Source organism: Peromyscus leucopus, chromosome 10 (assembly GCF_004664715.2).
Source record: "Peromyscus leucopus breed LL Stock chromosome 10, UCI_PerLeu_2.1, whole genome shotgun sequence".
NCBI lineage: Eukaryota > Metazoa > Chordata > Mammalia > Rodentia > Cricetidae > Peromyscus > Peromyscus leucopus.
In genome coordinates, this window is record NC_051071.1 from 58,914,810 (window position 1) to 58,933,355 (window position 18,546).

General features: G+C 39.4%; 1 protein-coding gene across 1 annotated transcript in view; it reads left to right on the forward strand.

The window, feature by feature from the left end:
* The window catches only part of Gabrb1 (gamma-aminobutyric acid type A receptor subunit beta1), a 417,219-nt gene that overhangs the window by 320,907 nt on the left and 77,766 nt on the right, over positions 1 to 18,546 (forward strand). The window lies entirely within an intron of this gene.

Genomic DNA, 18,546 nt, shown 5'->3' on the forward strand with positions numbered 1-18,546 from the left:
TAAGACTACCTCAAAAATTATCATAAATGTGCCACCCAAGAGCAAGATAGAAGAAAGCCTAGTAGTTTAATGCCTTTAATAATAAACATCATGAAATCCTATAATTTTTGTCTTATCATAATCCATAAACTGCCTACACATCTCCTACATAAACTGCCATGAAGTCATTAAACAATAGGAAACTTTGATGACACCTGGCTATTTTCTTAAGAGTTACATAATAAAAACACTGTCTTCATGTATTAAATTTAATGGACCGTCCACTCTGTCTGCTAGTCACAGAATACTACCATTCTACTTAAATGCTTGTCTGTAACAATGTGTGTACATCATTCTGAGCAATAGCTATGTATGATCATAAAATAAATTCTATAAGTAAAGTAAAGTTGTAAAAATGACTGATTAAAAATAATGTATCTACCAACTTAACCTACTGTAAAATATTCTCAGAAAATATGCGGTTTGCAGATTTGAAGTGCTAAGTTTTATTGATATAATGTGATAACATCTGGAAATAAAATCAAAATTATCATGGTGTCCAGAAAACAGACCCAAGTATCATGAATGGCACCTAAATTTTAAAGCTATATTAAGATAATTTAATTCCAAATGAGAAAACAAGGGACATGAGAAGAAAAAATTAGAGTTCTAACAGCCATTTCTGAATATTTTAAGTACTGTGATAAAGGAGACAAAACTTATCTACAAAGTTGTGTGATGAGCTGGGGTTCTCCAGGAAAATAAAGCCAATAGAGGATAGACAGGAACAAAGGCACATACAGAGATATAAAGATTAATTATAAGGAATCAGGCCATGCACTTATGAAGGCTGGCAATTCCCAAGATCTGCAGGTTGAGTCAGCACCCGGAGAGCGAATGGATTGTTCCAATCCTTGTACAAGTACCTGAGAACCAACAGAGTCAATGGTGTAGTTCAGCTACAAAGCCAACTGACCAGAGACCTAGGTAGAGTCAGTGTTTACAGCCAAGTCCAAAGGCAGGAACAAAGTTAATGTTCCAGTTTGATGGCAGGCAGAAAAAATTCTCTCACTCAGAGAAGAGTAGGTATTTTGGACTTTTTTTTTCCCTATTCAAACCAAAAATTCTAATGTGGTTAGAAGAGGTCCAACCACATTAGAAAGGCAACCTGATTTCCCCATTGTACTGGTTTAAATAAAGACTCTCACAGAAACAGCCCGAAGACTCTCTGCTCATATGTCTTAATCACTATATGATCCAGTCAAATTCATCCCTAAACCCAAGCTAGAATGCCAGTATGGATGCACTCAATTGGATTCAACTAGCATATCGTGAGTTATGACCCTACATGGCTCAGGCAGGGTTCAGTTATTACAAGTAAGTAGCAGTGGATATTCATGAAATAAGTTCCTGCCTAAGAAAAAAAAAAACTTTTCCCATGGAGACATGTCAATTAATTGGAAATGGCCACCTACCGTTAATAATGCAGGAGAGATTTCTCAGTAGGAGACAAGTTTCATTTTATAACCTTCAGGGTCTCTTTCAACCTCCAAACTAGAACTCTTGGAGTTCATTCAATTTCATTATTTCACCAATAAATTACTTTAGGCACTTGCCTAAATAATATTAGTGTTGAAATAGTTCTGATGTATAAAGCAAAGTTGAACATAAGAAAAATGTTATGAATACATGAACATATAAATACTCAAAAGAAAAATATGAAATATGTGATGCTTAAAAGCAAAAGCCTTAGAACCATTCTTATTTTATCCCTGCCTGCTAAATCATTAATTTAGTTCTAAAATAATTTAAAAATAGCATCTACAATGCACTGCATGCTTTCTATTCATGGTTATTAAATACCAAAAATAAGAGAAGTAAATTGAACTTCATGAATGATTCATGGCTTCCCTTGCTTTATATCCCCATTGTCAAGGAAATTAGCAGCCTTGGATATCTCCTTAGATAAATTTGATTTTGTCATATTCAGTAGACTACTTAATGAAAATGAATATTTCAAATTTATGTTCATAGAAATGTTAATGAATTTTAGCGCCCGTAGCTTTTTTGATGAGCAGAGGGGGTGGTTGTAGAGAGGATGGGGAATTTTTCTGTATTAATTTATTCCTTTATCCAGTCTGTTTCTTTGAAAATACAAAATTTCTCTCTCTTTCTCTCTCCTCCTTCTCCATCTCTCCTTTCGAAGACCCCTCCCCTCCTGCTCCTCCTCTCCATCCAAAGTCTCCAATCTTTTGCAAGTTAAAATAAAATTCAATGGAGATATAGAGTACTATTTATAAAAAATCATTTTGCAATTATTTTGACTATAAAGCTAGCCTTACAGATATTCAAACTAACCTTATAGACAATTTATTTTCCATTATGGGAAAGTTTCTGTGTAGTTTGGAAAAGATATGTATTTGACATACTTCAGTTTCTGGAAGTTCTTTTCTTTTTAATATTAAAAGGTTTGACCATTTTGCTGCTAACATTCTAGCACAATAAAACTGCACAACAGTTGTGCCATAAACCCCATCCAAGGACTGAGGAATCTGAATGCAGACATCCACGACTAGGCCCCTGGTGGAGCACTGGGAGTCTAATTAGTGAGAAAGAAGAGGGTTTATATGAGCGAGAATTTCTGAAGCCAAGGTTGGATAAAGCACAGGGACAAATAACCAAATGAATGGAAGCACAGGATCTATGAACCAAAGGCTGAGGGGCCCCCAACTGGATCAGGCCCCCTGAATGGGTGAGACAGTCTTTTGGCTTGATCTGTTTGGGAGGCAGCTGTGCATTGGTGCCGGGTCCTGAGCTCGTTGCATGAGTTGGCTGTTTGAATCCTGGGACTCATGCAGGGACGCTTGGCTCAATTCTGGGAGAAGGGGACTGGACCTGCCTGGACTGAATCTATCAGATCGATCCCGGTCCTCGGGGGAGACCTTGATCTGGAGGAGGTGGGAATGGGGGGTGGGCTGGGGGGAGGGGGAGGGGGCGAGAGGGGAGAACAGGGGAATCTGTGGCCATTATGTTGAACTGAATGGTGTTGTAAAATAAATTTTTTTTAAAAAAAACTGCACAACAGTACAATAGAAGTGTACAGTCACTATTTTGTCTAAGCATTACAGAAATTAATAAAGACATTTTGGGGGATCAAGACAGGGTTTCTCTGTGTAACAGCCCTGGCTGTCCTGGAACTCACTCTGTAGACCAGGCTGGCCTCAAACTCAGAGATCTGCCTGCCTCTGCCTGCCCAGTTCTGGGATTAAAGGTGATGGCCACCAGTACCTAGCTTTAAAGACATATTTTATGGCGGAGATCTAATCATCTAGCCTGTGCTAACTAAGTGGTTCAACTCACTTGGGATTCAAACTTGTGTTAATAATGATAACTAATATCATTGATTAGATACTATGGTCAGGTACTTCACAAAGGCTTCCCATTGAGTTCTCATCATAGGGAGGGACTCAACGTATCATGAAAGTAACTTACTATGTCTCAAAACCACAATATTATGAATGGGACTTGACCTCACTCTGATTTGTTCAGCTAAGACTTAACACTATAATGTCATAAGAAAAATCTCTGCCCTTACAAATTTCTTCTGTCTAGCTGTCTGACTACACTGACTTTCAGGGGTACTCTGTTTAGGATGAGAGCAAAAGTCTGAGAGTAAAGCATGTTTCACTTGGTTCTTTTCTTCAATGAATATGCCCCTGTTCAATTCTTACATGGTTGTTATTTTTTGACCTTCTTGCTAGAGAAATTGAATAGTCATCTATTTTAGTAATCAACATTATTGTACCGGATCACTCCTATAAGTGAAATGTATCAAAATAACCAGAAGCCCTTTTTCTCCTACATGGTCACAAATAGAGTCCCCGAACCTATGTAGTTCTGGATCTGTCTACTTCGACAGTCCTAGAGTTTCAAAATTCAATCTACTCATAAGTATGTACATGAACATACATCCATAAGTTTGGAAGTAGACATGTTCTTATGCATGCTCTTCACTTGGATCATCCTGTGACCCACATCTAGAAGGAATATATATATGTATGTATGAGTGTATGAGTATATATATACACAAATATATGTGTATGTGCATGTGTGTATATATATATATATATATATATATATATATATATATATATATATAGTTTCCATTTAGGTGTCCATTTCCATAGTTAAACTGCCTTATTTTATCTTTAAGATCAAAGATATTAACAATATGGAGACCATTTTCCCCACACAGTCCAGTGCCAAGAATTATGAAAGACATGAGTCCTGGCATGAACATTTTAATCTTCCCAGACCACCAAGCATCAGTTCTTTCCACCTCTTTTTCTTCCACTTTGTCTTCTAATAGAGTTCTCTAAATGAGAAGCAGAATGGAAACATAGAAACTCAAAAAGAAATTTCAGCAAAGATTGGCATGATGTTCAGAGAAAGGAATCGCTGAAATGACCAAAAGGAAGTTTCCAAGCTATTCTTTATTTGATGTCATCTAACAGAAACCTTCATTTTCTCTTTCTTCAAAAGTCCATGCTTTGAAACAGATTGACAGGTGGACCACAATGTACAATGGACTCTGTGCTTCAAACAGATAGTCAATATGTGTGGTAAGAAGTCAAGCGGCTGAGTATATATAGCTCTGTCAGTAAAGTGCTGGCATCACAAGCATGAGGATCCAAGTCCAATGTCCAGAACCCACTTTTTAAAAACATGTCCAGAACAATGGTGTAGTGCTTGTAATCCCACTGCTGAAGATGTGGAAACTGCCAGATCCCCGTGGCTTGCTGGCTAGGCAGCCTAGATTACTTGATGAGCCCTGGGACAGTGAGATATTCTCAAAAATAGGTGAACAGTACCTAGTGATTGACATCTGAGGTGGTCTGTGTGTACATACATACACACACACACACACACACACACACACACACATGCACACATACATGTCTACATACATACAAATGCACATGCACATGAAAGTTAACTTGTTCCAGGATGCTACTCTATTTTAAATATACATATGTGCAAGACATATTAATATAAACTTGATACATTAATATAAAATTGAGACATTGGTTTGTCTAATGATGCTCTAGGATGGGAAATTACTATGGAGACAGAAGCGTGGACACTAGCCACTGCAGTGGCATTCTTTATCACATAAGGGGAAAAAATAGAGCTAGCAAAACTTTATGCTTGAATAAATATATTGTTATAGGCTTTGCAGGAACAATGTATCAAACTGAAATTAAGCATATTCTAATTGTTTCAAATGCAGGGATAAAAACAGTTGCATCAGTTTTCATCCCCATCCTATCAGTGATAACTGTACTCATTCCATTGCGGACTGTTTAGGAAGGGAGATTGCTCACTGAGCTCTCACAACAGAACTGCACTGATTCAAAATCGATTGTATCTCCACTTCTTATATTAGGTTGATCTACAATTCCTGGGAAAGAAAAAGAAGTTATTCACTGAACAGAACCATGACTTGCCTGCTGCTACCTTATAACTCCCAAAGCAGGAAATGAAAACTTGTCTGTTAGCTCCTGGCAGACTGTGTCAGGGGTCGCGTGTAAACATGGAGATGATTAAAACTCAGATGTGGCTCCTTGGAGGCTGCGTAGGATCCAGGAAGCTGGATTTTGAACACCTTCAAGATGATGCTGATGTTAATGGCTCATAGTCCACAGTTTGACTTGTAAGGTTCTTCAGTTTTAACAGAACCTTTACTCAGGGTGAGATAGCTGTAGGGTCTCACCGCTACTCCTTAATCTACCTCTCCAGCCTGCCCGCCACCCACTGTGGTCGACATCATTAGCTGCAAGCCTATGTCACGCTGGTATTTCCGCATTTGATCCAAGAGAATTTAAGTTTTTAATTAACTGAGACAGAAAAGTCATTTTTTTAGTGACCTAAATAGCTCCCAAACATTGAAATCTGATCAGTTCAGCATCGAAGCGCCTCGGTGGATGACATCCGTGGCTTGCTTCAGAAATGTGGGCATGTTGTCAGCACTCATTTCTTCAATAAAACATGTTTAATTAAAATATAATTACATCGTTTCCCCACGTTCTCCCTCCACCCACTCCCATGTCCCCTCTCTCTAACACCTCCTAAGTTCCCCCTTCACTCTCTCCCACCGATAGCCTCCTTTCTTTATTATTGTTGCATGTATATAAATCCATCAATATATAAACACAATTGGCTGAATCTGTCTAGTGTGGCTTGTTCCCATATGATTTCAGGGCGGACCACTTCGTATTGGAGAACTAGTCAGTGGACACATCCCTGGGAGGGACTAAATCTCCCTCCCTCTCATCAGTCAACAGTCGTCTATAGTTTATCTATGGGTGGGACCTTGAAAGATTTTTTTTTTCCCTTCCAAGCTAGCACTTCTATTGATATTGTTGCCCAAGTAGCTGTTGGTTACCATCACAATAGAAGTGCCACTGGTGCATCTTTAGGGATATCTGGCTATGATAGTTATAGTTTATTGGTGTCACAGCTGGATGATGGGACTACTCTTGCTTTCTTCCTGGAGCAGTCTACACAGTCCATTCTGGCAGTGTGGGAGTTAGTATAGAGGAAGGAGGCTTTCAGGTGAGAATCTTCTGAGTCCTGTGTCTGAAATAGACCATGTCTTCAGCAATAGGGACTTACTTTCAACCCCTGTGAGGCAATGAAGGGCAATAACACTAATCTATATAGTTTTGGGCGATCACTCCAGGGATCAACAATTTGAACAGGGGTTTTTCATAACTGGTACTAGAGTTTTTTGTCTGTGGCTCTGTAGGGGGGTACTGTCAGCCCAAGTGATGTAACTTCATATAAGATGCTTGATTTTGTTTCTGTGTCTGTGTGTGTGTGTGCATTTATTTGTATTATACATTTTTCAGGCAAATATTAAATAATACAATTCACTGAGGCTTTATCAAGCATCCCTGGTGTTATTTACCCCTCCTCCTTCCCTCTCTCTCTCCGTATTGGCCTCCCGCTCCCCCTTCATACCACCTGTTACCTGCTGTTCTCCTTTCTATCCCACACCCCTGCCCCGCCACCATGGCCCCTTTTCACTTTCCCCATTTCTGTAGTTACTACAGGTTATTTACTCACATCTGAAAACTTGGAGCTAGAAACCAGACCACATTAGAAAATAGTGTTAAGACGGGCGGTGGTGGCGCACGCCTTTAATCCCAGCACTCGGGAGGCAGAGCCAGGCGGATCTCTGTGAGTTCGAGGCCAGCCTGGTCTACATAGCGAGTTCCAGGAAAGGTGCAAAGCTACACAAAGAAACCCTGTCTCAAAAAAAAAAACAAAAAAAAAAAAGAAAGAAAAGAAAATAGTGTTAAAGTAAATGTTTCATTGCAGGGCACTTAATTTTAATAAAGTGAAAAGTGGCAAATACCCCATTTGCTTTGACTTTGACTTTATGTCTACAAAGTAGAGTTTTAGTGGATGGAGCTGAAGGTCACTTCTCAGCTATGAGGCACTTTTGATTCCATGAATCACTCTGAAGAGCACATATTTTCCAGCCTTTATCATAACCACTCTTGATGAGACTCTTTCTCAATAGAGGATTTTGAAGTGACATTCTTTTTGATGATTCAGAGTCATAACTACAAACACTTCTCATGATGTATTAAAGCTCTTGCTTCATGTGAAGCAAAAATAGATGAAAGCAATTTATTCTCTGATCCTCGATGTAACCTTAAGATGTAAGTGTCTTCCTGGGTTGGAGATGAAGGCCCTGTTCTGCATAATTACTGAACCAAAAGAAAAATAAAGTCCATCTCTGGCTGATGACAGATATTTTTACAACTTAGAATGCAGATGATTTTAATTCTAACTTTAAGTAAGCAAATCTCTTTACTAGAGTCTAGCAATTGCTCTCTGATGAATGGTCAGCTTCAGAGTCTCAGCCAATGTCCAGATACCAAGTCCGCTCCTTAGCACCTTTCTACATCTTGGCTGCAAAAGTGGCAGGCTCTCAGCAGCCACCTGCATTCACTTGGTATCCACTTGTTGAACTTGAAGTTCCACTCACATTTCCCTGTACTTACTGCCGTGACTGGGATTTCTCATGTCCTCACAGAATTTGCAGAGGCAATATATGCCAAAACAATGCTTCTTTTACAGGGAAGGTACGTTACATGCTTCTCTGACATTTGATTGCCTATATTAAGGAAGTGCCCATACCCAATACAGAAAATGCAAAATGACACTCTTCCTATTGTCCTCCTGACAATTTATGACAACCTTTTTGTTAGTAGACTAATAAAAGAATCAAGTGTGAACATGGTAAAATTTCAGTTTGCTGGTGATTATGTAAAGATCCAATAGAGTTAATTTCCGTTCCTAGGTTGCAGGAAATTAAAAGAAGTGCTTTCTGTAACTGATACTATATCATATAATGGTCTCCTTAAAGTTTTATTTTGAAGAGCATAGAAATATTTCCAAGATCTATCTTTGGTTCTAAGTATATTTGAGTGGTAACAATAGTAATGGAAGAATGGCATTAGTATGACTAGAAGTGATAAATTCAAGTAGCAAACTCTGAAGATAAAGCTGAGATAGAACCACTTGAATATCATTCTCACATGTAAAATCCAGACTACAAAAATGGCAATTCACAGGTAGACTGAGGTATGCTATGTGTTAAATATACCCAGAAGCATGAATGCAGAAAATTCAAATATGACAGAATTGAGACAAGCCACCAGCTCTGAGATACGCATCACCCAAAGAGAATTCATGTGTGGTCTTTTATGAGTAGGTTCTGTATACATTCAAAACCTTACAAAGAATAGGTCTTTATGAGTCAACATCTGAGAAAACACCATTACCTGCAGAAAGAAAAACCATAGGTAGAAACCAACCAGTTTCAACATTTTGAGTTTATGTTGTCTGTGATACATTTAAGTAGTATCAAGTTTAGAGTTTAGAGTCTAAATTTTAGAGGAGACATCTAACCTGGAAACATGAATTTATCCGGACCAGTAAAGAGAGTAGTCTGAGAAGAATGTGTCCTTAGAAGAATGTAACATTGAGGACACTAAATGTCACCCCCGACACATTCCTATTTTCCTTCAGCCTTGTTTATTTACATGATGTCAGGTTTGGAGAAAGTAGGACAGTGGATTTATCTGAGTTGGGGATTTTCCATTTAAGCTTCAAGGAAAAGGAATCAGGGAAAGGAGATGAAACTGTATACAAGAGGGTGTCTCTACCACACAGTCCAGGAACAGCTGCAGCTGTGAAGGGATGAGAGAGCATCAGAAAGCAGTCCAATTAACAGTCCTACTGTCAAATGAGGTGAGTGTGGAGGTGTGACAGAAGTTAAACATGTCAAGAAGAGTTAACCTTGGACTGGCAGAAATCAACAAGATGACGTGAGGAGGTTTGAAAAATGAAAGAGGAAGAAAAATCTAGAAGGGACCGTGAGAAACACATCTCTTATGGAAAGTCCGAAGCTCAGTTCCAGAGGTAGAAGAGTAAAATCAGTGTGTTTGTGAGAACCATTTCAGAGAGCAAGCATTTGACAAGAGCAAGAAGTGAAGACCGGATCACTGAAGGGATTGGTCCATTGACTGAAAACATGGAGGGCTGATCGCGATAAAGTAGAAGAATGATAACTCTCACGTGATGTCTTTTGATAATATGCAAAGAGCCTTCTCCATGCTCAGGGCATGTTAGCCACGTTGCAAAGTGTAGTCAGAGTTCTCACTAATGCAGAGGGCAATCAGTTATTTACTTTGCTTCAGGGCTGAACTGCTCCAGCTCCTTCGCCAGCTGAGGTGTGGGTTTTGGCTTTTGATGTGGGTTTTTTTCCAGTTTTTCCACTTGCCACACAGCTCAGCTTGCTGCTGCTGCTGTCAACGCCATCACTCTTCAGTCCTAACCATTTTCTCCCATATCACCTCCTTTCACCTAAACAGCTGATGCTCTGTACATCACCAGCCAATCAAAGCCCTCTTTACCTCCACCCTTAAGCTGACCGATGGCAGAGTGCCTGGGCAGCGCTGATTCCTTTTCCATCTCTCCTTGCCTACTTGTGGGTTCCTGCAAGTTTCAGATTCTTTCATCCCCTAGATATGGGGGGCACACACCATTTCACGGTTAGTGTGTCTAACCTCTCAAATCCTACATTGCTACAGTGGCCTTGGTTCGGATTTGCCAACACCGTCCCCTTGAAGACAGATCAATAAAAATTAGATCTTGGATCATCAAGTAGAAAAACATTCTGTTGATAATTTAACCCAGCATTAAATTCCTGAGCACTTCATTGTCACGGCCAGTGACTTGGTTGCTCTCAGGTTAATTTGTGAACCATTTTAAAAGACTCTGAGGGCACATTTCTGTCCCTATCATTGACAGGTTAAACACAGCTATTGATTACCAAATATTCCTAAGCTAAGCAGTCTAATTTCAACATTCTTCTGTGTGTTCTATGAGGCATTGTGCTAATGGCTGAGTGGCTGACTTGACATAGATAGAAGTGATGGAACGAGGTTTTTTTGCCATAGTTCTGCTAAATTCTAGAAGAGAAACAGCCATTGTTTTCTGTGTTTAATAATCATGGCTATAGGTAAAGGTTCTATTTCCTCCAGGGAAAAAGATGGTAGTGAGAAAAATATTCATTCTTCAACACTTTTCCCAAAAATTTCTATTTGGAAATTTAACAGTTTAGTCTTATCTTAAATAGTTTGGAGAATCAAACAGAACTTCATAAACACACCTTAATTAATACTTAATATTGTTAATAGTAATTATCACTGCTGGTGGTAACTCAGATCTTTAATGTTGTTCATTCACTCACAAAGTTCCTAAAGTTGTTATTGTGTGTGATGAAGTGTTCTCAGTAAAATAAGAACCTTGGTTGAATGTACCCTACAGTCTATTATACATGCCCAATATAAAACAGTCACTTACATAAAACGTAATTCAAGATTGATAAGGAAAAAAACATTGAGTGGATGGATGGAGAGGTGAGTGGTGTGCAAGTGAGGCTGATGTGTGTACCCACTGCTGTGTGCAACACTACAAAGAAAAAGTAAGTCAGTGTAGTGGTTTGAATGACCCCCATAGGCTCCTGTACTTGAATGCTTAGTCATTAAGAATAGCACTATTTGACAGGTATTAGGAGGTGTGACCTTACTGGAGTTGGTATGGCCTTGCTGGAGGAAGTATGTCACTGGGGATGAATGGGCCTTGGGGTTTCGATTGCTCAAGCCAGGCCACATGTCTGCCTGCATGCCACCATGCTTCCTCCCATGATGGTAATGGACTAAATCTCTGAACCTGTAAGCCAGCCCCAGTGAAATGCTTTCCTTTAGAAGAGTTGTCATGATGTCTCTTCACAGCAGTAGAAACTCAAAGACAGCCGTGATGTATGTGGCATACAAAAGCGAGTAAAACCAAGTGTCAAGTGTTGAAAGATGTGTTCACTGCCATCAACACAGTCAACAATTCTCCACTTGTCCCTGTCTTCTTCCCTTGCTACAGTTGATACTCCAATTTTCCCTGTTACTGCTATGAATAAAAAGGGTCTGTTAGGATTAAATAAATTCTAACTATGATTATCCAGTGGCTTTAGTGAACTCACTCACTACCAGTGAGTGTGTAAATTAGAGAATATTTCAGCAGCCCATGACCCAACCTCTTTAAGATAAAACATGAGAGCAATGACAGTAGCAGTGACTTGTAAATGGGGAACTGTTTACCCCACCATCCTGTATGCTCTGAGCTGTATCTCCAATACTTTAACAAATATCCAGTGCAGTGACACATTTTTCTCCGTTGTCCTAAAGAGTCTCAGCCCCACTACTAGTCACTGTCCTTCCTATAGACATATAGACAGGACACAGTGGGCTACATTTCACTGATGCATGCCAACATTACCTGCACTGTTTACATTTGAGTCATAAAAATGCTTCAATGCCTTCAGAGTCATTTCTACTGAATCCTTATTAATCTCTGTTATTGACAAATTATGGCTCTATGTGTCTAAAGAATAATAACATGTGTGCATTCTTGTGTATGTGAATATATGTGAATAAATATATATATATATACACATATGTATATGATCTTGATATGGAAAGAAACTTCACCCTTTTGGTCTAGTTTCTTCTAGAGAATAAAATAGGATGCTTTGTGTAGAGAATAAGTGACTGTGAGCATGAATTCATAGATGGAACATTTTATCATCCCCTGCTCCAAGGCTCATGGAGTATCATGGAAGAAGGTGTGGAAAGAATATAAATACCAGAGGGTACAGAGAGTATTGAAATGTTGATCTCTAGACATGGCATGGTTGTGGCACACATTGGCAGTAAAGGCTACTGAGGGAGTGAGAATCACTCTCCTTTGGAAGTGTGACTTCTGATAGGTTGCCAAAGTGTATGCCCATGTGTATAAGAACATCAAGAATTAGAATTCCTGAGGTTGTGAGAGAGACAGGGTAGCAGCACTAGAGAGGATTGGAGGGAGGTAATGATGGATGAATATGGTAAAAATTGGTCATGTAAATTCATGACATTACAAAGAATAAGTTAAAATAATGTTTAAATGTAGAATACCTTGGAAAACATGACTTTCTTAGATCTCTAGGGTATTTCTGAATGTTGCAAATCAATACTTTATTAAATAATGGCTAAATAATTTAAAAGAATCCTATAGACTTTTCCCAAAGTGCTCTTACTCTGCATATATAAATACATTAAGTTGAAATTTAACACTTAGCACGTTATTGCCAGTCAATATCTTACCAAGGGAACAGAAGAAATACTCAACGTATTTCCATATTTGGATCCATATTTGTAACCCCACATTATGGGGGGATCCACATTATGGGTGTCCAAAATATCCACAAATAATTAGAAAAGCTGGCATGCAGAATTGGTGGGAGGGGAAGCCAACTTCAGCTTCAAAGGTTAGAAGCTCCAAACTACTGCCCAAAGGCCTTCCTCTCTAAACCACTCATCTCAGTGTCTGGAATTTCAGCTTACAAATTGTCTAGGAACACAAACCTTAGACCAGACCACATCTAAATGCTTCTTTTGTTCAAACTCAAAGCTGGTGAAGGAGATTCTGAGCACTCCATTTCAATTCTTCTTCTGTGGTATTTGTGATGATGCAGCTAACTTGATAACCAGCCACAGAAGATGAGGGAAGAGTCCCTGAAATCCTATGCTATGTTGCTTGTAAGTTTCCATCCAGTAACTGTTTGATGAGAGCATTTTATGTGCAGTGAAGCAGACAAAGCTTCAGCTCTGTGTGCCTCCATCTTGGTAGAGCTGTTGTTCTCTACATCAGCTTGCAACTGAGGAGGATTTTTAAGTTTGGGAGCCATTTACAATTTTGGAGAACATTAATACTATAGTAATGTTTCATCTCTTTTGAGGAACAACTTTGTAAAACCATCCAGTTAAGCTATAAAGGCAAGCAAGTGTCCCCACTGAGTTACCAGATACCACTTCTTGATTCTTCGTCTCAGTCCCAGACTACTGGCCAAACTCTAGCAATGGACTCATAATCATATAAGACATCTGTATGACATAGTGTGACCATTTACCCTCACAAAATATCCAGCAGGCAATTTTTATCTTTCTGTTAGCGAAAAATCTAGGACACAAAATGGAAAAGAGCTTAATTAATAATCACTGTTGGACACAGAATTAGGTTTTAACTCTCAATTTATCCCTCTTTCTACCACATCATACTGTTTGCTTTACTCTAAAACAGTGGTTTTCAACGCGTGGGTCACGACTCCTTTAAGTGTCTTATAACAGATAAATTATGATTCATAACAGTAGCTTTTACCTTTTAATCATGTTTACTGATCCCATACAATCACCTTTTGTTTGTTTGTTTGTTTTTGTTTTTTGAGACAGGGTTTCTCCATATAGTTTTGGTGCCTGTCCTGGATCTCACCTCAAACTCACAAAGACCCTCCTGGCTCTGCCTCCTGAGTGCTGGGATTAAAAGTGTGGGTCACCACTGCCCGGCTCATACAATCGTTCTTGCAACTTAAATTCTGAACCACTGTCTGGAAGAGTCCCGTTTGTTGTTTCATGGAAAATGAATGGCAATATTTTCTAGCTTGCTGATGGTAACTGAAGAGACAAGTCCCATAACCTGATCCATTTCTGGCTGTCACTGTAATGACTCAATAAGCCCTTTCATTGCAGAAGAAACCTTAATAAATCTTCCTTTGACAAGACCCTCCCTTCCAATAAATAGGTTACTTGGGCAAATTCATATCTAGGTTTAAGTCCTGAAGTATTTATGTCTGTCAATAATAGTATTGTAATTCTGAGAAATGCAAATACTTACAAGAGAATCTAAGAGCCAGAAAAGTTCATTTTAGCCAACTCTGCCACACAGACCTGAGTAGGGGCAGATCCTCTGAGGCTCAGTGACACTGTAGTCAAAATCATTTAACTAGTTCTTTGAAAGGAGATCATAGGAATTTGACTTAATGATCCCAATGAGCATATGCTATTCTGTATGTACAGAATATAACAAAACACTGAGAATAATCTCTGACTCAAGCCCTGCTTGGGCCAACAGGAAACAAGGAACCTAAGATGTGAAAATAATTCTAAAATAATGGTTTTTAATCCAGTGAAGAAGTAGAAAGAGAATTTTTTAATCTCCATCTCATTCTACAAAAGGTGTGAGACACCACATACACAACACACACACACACACACACACACACACACACACACACACACACACTGCCAATCTGAAACAAGCCATTATAGCAACGAAAACAAAAGAAAACTTGGATAGAGAAATGAAAGGAACTACAAACAGTGTGTACAATTGAAGCTTTCTCGGAAGAGACATGAGTGATATTTACCCAGAAGATTTTTCAGAAAGATGCCCCGAGTTGCATCCATTTTTTTTCTATGCAACCCATCAATGTGATCCATCAACATAACAACAAAGTTCAATTCAGAAAAAAAATCTATTAGATCCAAAATGATATTGCTGAAGGAGATGAAAAAAAATTGTGGTTCATGGTGATGGGAAAGCACCATTCAAAGGACATGGTAAAGCAAGGACTAGAGGTGTAGTTCATGGTAAAGTGTTTACCTAATAATATACAAGGCTAAAGGTTCGATACTTGGCACCACATATACCAAGAAATAGAGAAATAGTTTAATTATGTGACTTTTAATTGTGTGTTTCTGAACACTAATTATGGCAACATTGGAAGCAAGGAGTTCAACATTGTAATTTTTTTTCTTGTTTTCCATTTTCATGTGTGTGTGGTATGCATGTGTATATGTAGGCATGTTTGCATGTGTGGGCATATGTGTATGCATGTGTAAGTCCAAGGCTGATGTCAGGAATGATTCAATTACTGATACAGCTAGTGTCACTAACCAGCTTGCTATGGAGACCCCCATCTCCATCTTTAGATGCTGGAGTGACATGCCCACTCAGCACCTTCCTGGGTTCCAAAGACCCTGACTCATGCCCTCACAAGCATTTTCACCACTAAGCCATTTTGCCATCCACAGCATTGCAATAGGTTTGTAAGAGCCATGGGGCAGGTACACTGCCATGTCCACAGCTGCTTTCAAAGCTTGGATGATCAAGAAGAAAGGAATGTGATTAGAGGCTTATATAAAGATAAAGGCCCTCTCTGAGCCACGTTTCAGGCCTTTCCATAAAACCCAACTTTCAATAACAAGTCAATCCTATATCAAGAGAAAAACAGTCTTGCCAACAGCATGAGAAAAGTTCAGAGTGACTTCCTGGAAATGGGTCTTGAACTTGAACAGAGAAGAGAAAGAAAGCTTTACACTGGCAGAAAATACTCCACCATGGGGAGGGGTGGAAGACAGAAAACAAACAGATTTCATTGGGGTCAACATTTGTGATTTCAAATGCAGTCATTGGATTGGAGAGACGTCTCAGTGGTTAAGAGCATTTGCTGCTCTCTAAGGGGACTGGGGTTGAGTCCCAGCTCCCACATGGTGACTCACACCTGTCTATAACACCAGTTCTGAGAGATTGGAAGCCTTCTCCTGATCTCTGTGAGCATGAGGCACAGATTGTGTTATACATATACACATGCAGGCAAAACACAGATCACACGCACATACACGTATAATAAAAGTAAATCTAAATTTTTCAAAAATGAAATGCAATCGCAGTGGATCAAATTTAACTACAATTCAGCTTGACCCTTTTAGTAGAAATACTGGAAATGCAGACAGTGGGAAGCTCTTTAATTTAATGACAGCATTGGTTTGATAGAATTTCAAGCCAGTAAATTCAGTAAGTGGGTTTGTTTTGTTGACCTTTGCTAATTTGCTGAACATGTGAAAATCCCCTGCAGACTTCCTAACAGTTCCAAAGCTAAAAATAATGACCTCACCAAGGATCCACCAGCTTGTGATTCAGAAACTAGCTGAGAAGACTGCCGGGCCTTCCCTCCCTACAGGCTCAGAAACACATAGCCTACCATGTCTCCTCCCTCCAAGAAAAAGTCTGTACATAGAAAGGTCCAACAAGCCTCTAGATGGAATAAAAGTGCCTCGGAAACTAAACTCACTTGCTCAAGCACACACCGCGAGTTAAGCCCAGAGACCTTGAACCTATGCCTTCCTGCCTCAGAACCTAGCGTTTTTAACTTCAACACAGCATAAATTTTCTCAGCATTTTACGATTGTCATACGTTTCATGACTAAACACTTTGGTTAACATTATGAAAGACAATAAAGGAAACAACGTGCTGTGTGTGAGAAGAATCATAAATTGTAGAGGCTAACTTTAGATCTGAAAGATCAGCAATCCAACTCCTGTGGCTGCCCAGGACGACGTAAGCGGTCTGTTTCACTATGAGTCACTCAAGGCTGACCAATGCTAGGTCTTGTTGGAGGCAACGAAAGAATAGTTTGGGAATAAAAAAGTATCCCAACAGGGGTTGCCACATTTTTCAGGTGCCACAATGGTATTATATGGCTAAAATGATCGATATTGGCGTCTGATTTTGTAATAAAACACTCGTGGGGCCCAGGAAATATTAAAATGCAAAAGCACAGAGATTACTGTGTTTGAATCTCTATCACCACATAAATTGCATTTATTTAGGGTGTTTTCTTTGGCCTTCTGAAAATGCAGGCAATGTATCCTTGACTTGATGCTTGTTGGGCACACGGTCACACTCACTTGGTTTTGCGTATTTGAATTTGCTGATTTGTGGATATTTTGTTTCTTTCTTCCTGGTAGTGAGCATTCAGTCAGCAGAAAGGAAAAGGGGGTCACAGGCCTTTCCTGGACTTTGTCTTTATTCATTTCTTTCAAATATTTTTAGCTAAGGATTATTGAGCAGTATAAAAACGGATGGGGTGGGGGTGCAGCTGAGAAGAGTGGTTCCCTATCAGCCCTCGATTCCATTTCCAGGACAGGAAAAAAGGGAGGAAGCAAGCAAGGAGTGGAAGATGGAAGAAAGGGAGGGAGGAGTTTTGTGGTTTATACCTTACACTTTTTTATACATTCATTCCCTTATCCTCACAATAGTACACCAACACACACACACACACATACACACACACACACACACACACACACACACACACACACACACACACATACACACACACATAAAATCTCCCTCCTGTCTCCCAAATATTACTATTTTGTGATTAGCATCCTCCAATATTATAACATGGAAGTAATTCCAAATCAATTGGGAGATGGCTACCGCTCTGAGGTTCCAAGGTGGCAGACCTCTACTTTATTGCTACAGCCCAATGAAGGTAGCAAGTTCTGGGGCACCAGGTGGCCTTCAGTATTGCTTAGCATTCAGTATAGCCCTACAGAGTAGTTGGTAAATATTTAATACATCCAGTAGAATCCTTAGTATATCAAAATGTTTTGAAACACTTATATGCAGTGTTCACAGTTTCATAACTGAGTAAACATTGTCCACAGTTGAGCTATTCGGTGTACTGTCTAGGTCACCCTTGACAGCTCCAGTTGCTGCTCATTATTAAATTACCCACCATAACATTAGGTGTGCCTTTCTTCTCAAAGTACTAGAGCATCCTTTTCCATAGCTCTGTCTTTTCATACTCTTAATCACAATGGCTGTTCTCCAGGCCTTCCTTGACCTAGCAGTTTCCTGAGAGACAATTCTTCTTAAGACTAAACCATGAGGCGCTGGGGAGGTGCCTCAGTTGACTAGGTGCTTTCTTTGCAAATGCACAGACCTGTTTTCTATCCCAAGAATCCACATGTTAAAAAGCCATGTGTGGCACATACTTGCAACCTGGACAATGTGGGCAAAGGCAGGCAGATCATTGGGACTGTTCCTAACCTACTTGGCAAGTTCCAGGACTATGTGAGACCCTCATGGGTGCTAGGGAAGGACACCTGAGGTTGACATCTGGACTACTCTGGAAGCTGAAAACACATAAACACATACATATAACAAATAAACAAACAAACAAACAAATAAATCAATAATAAGATAAATTATGAAGGACCTTGTGTGTCAGACAATATCTTCATATGCCCCTAAATTTGACA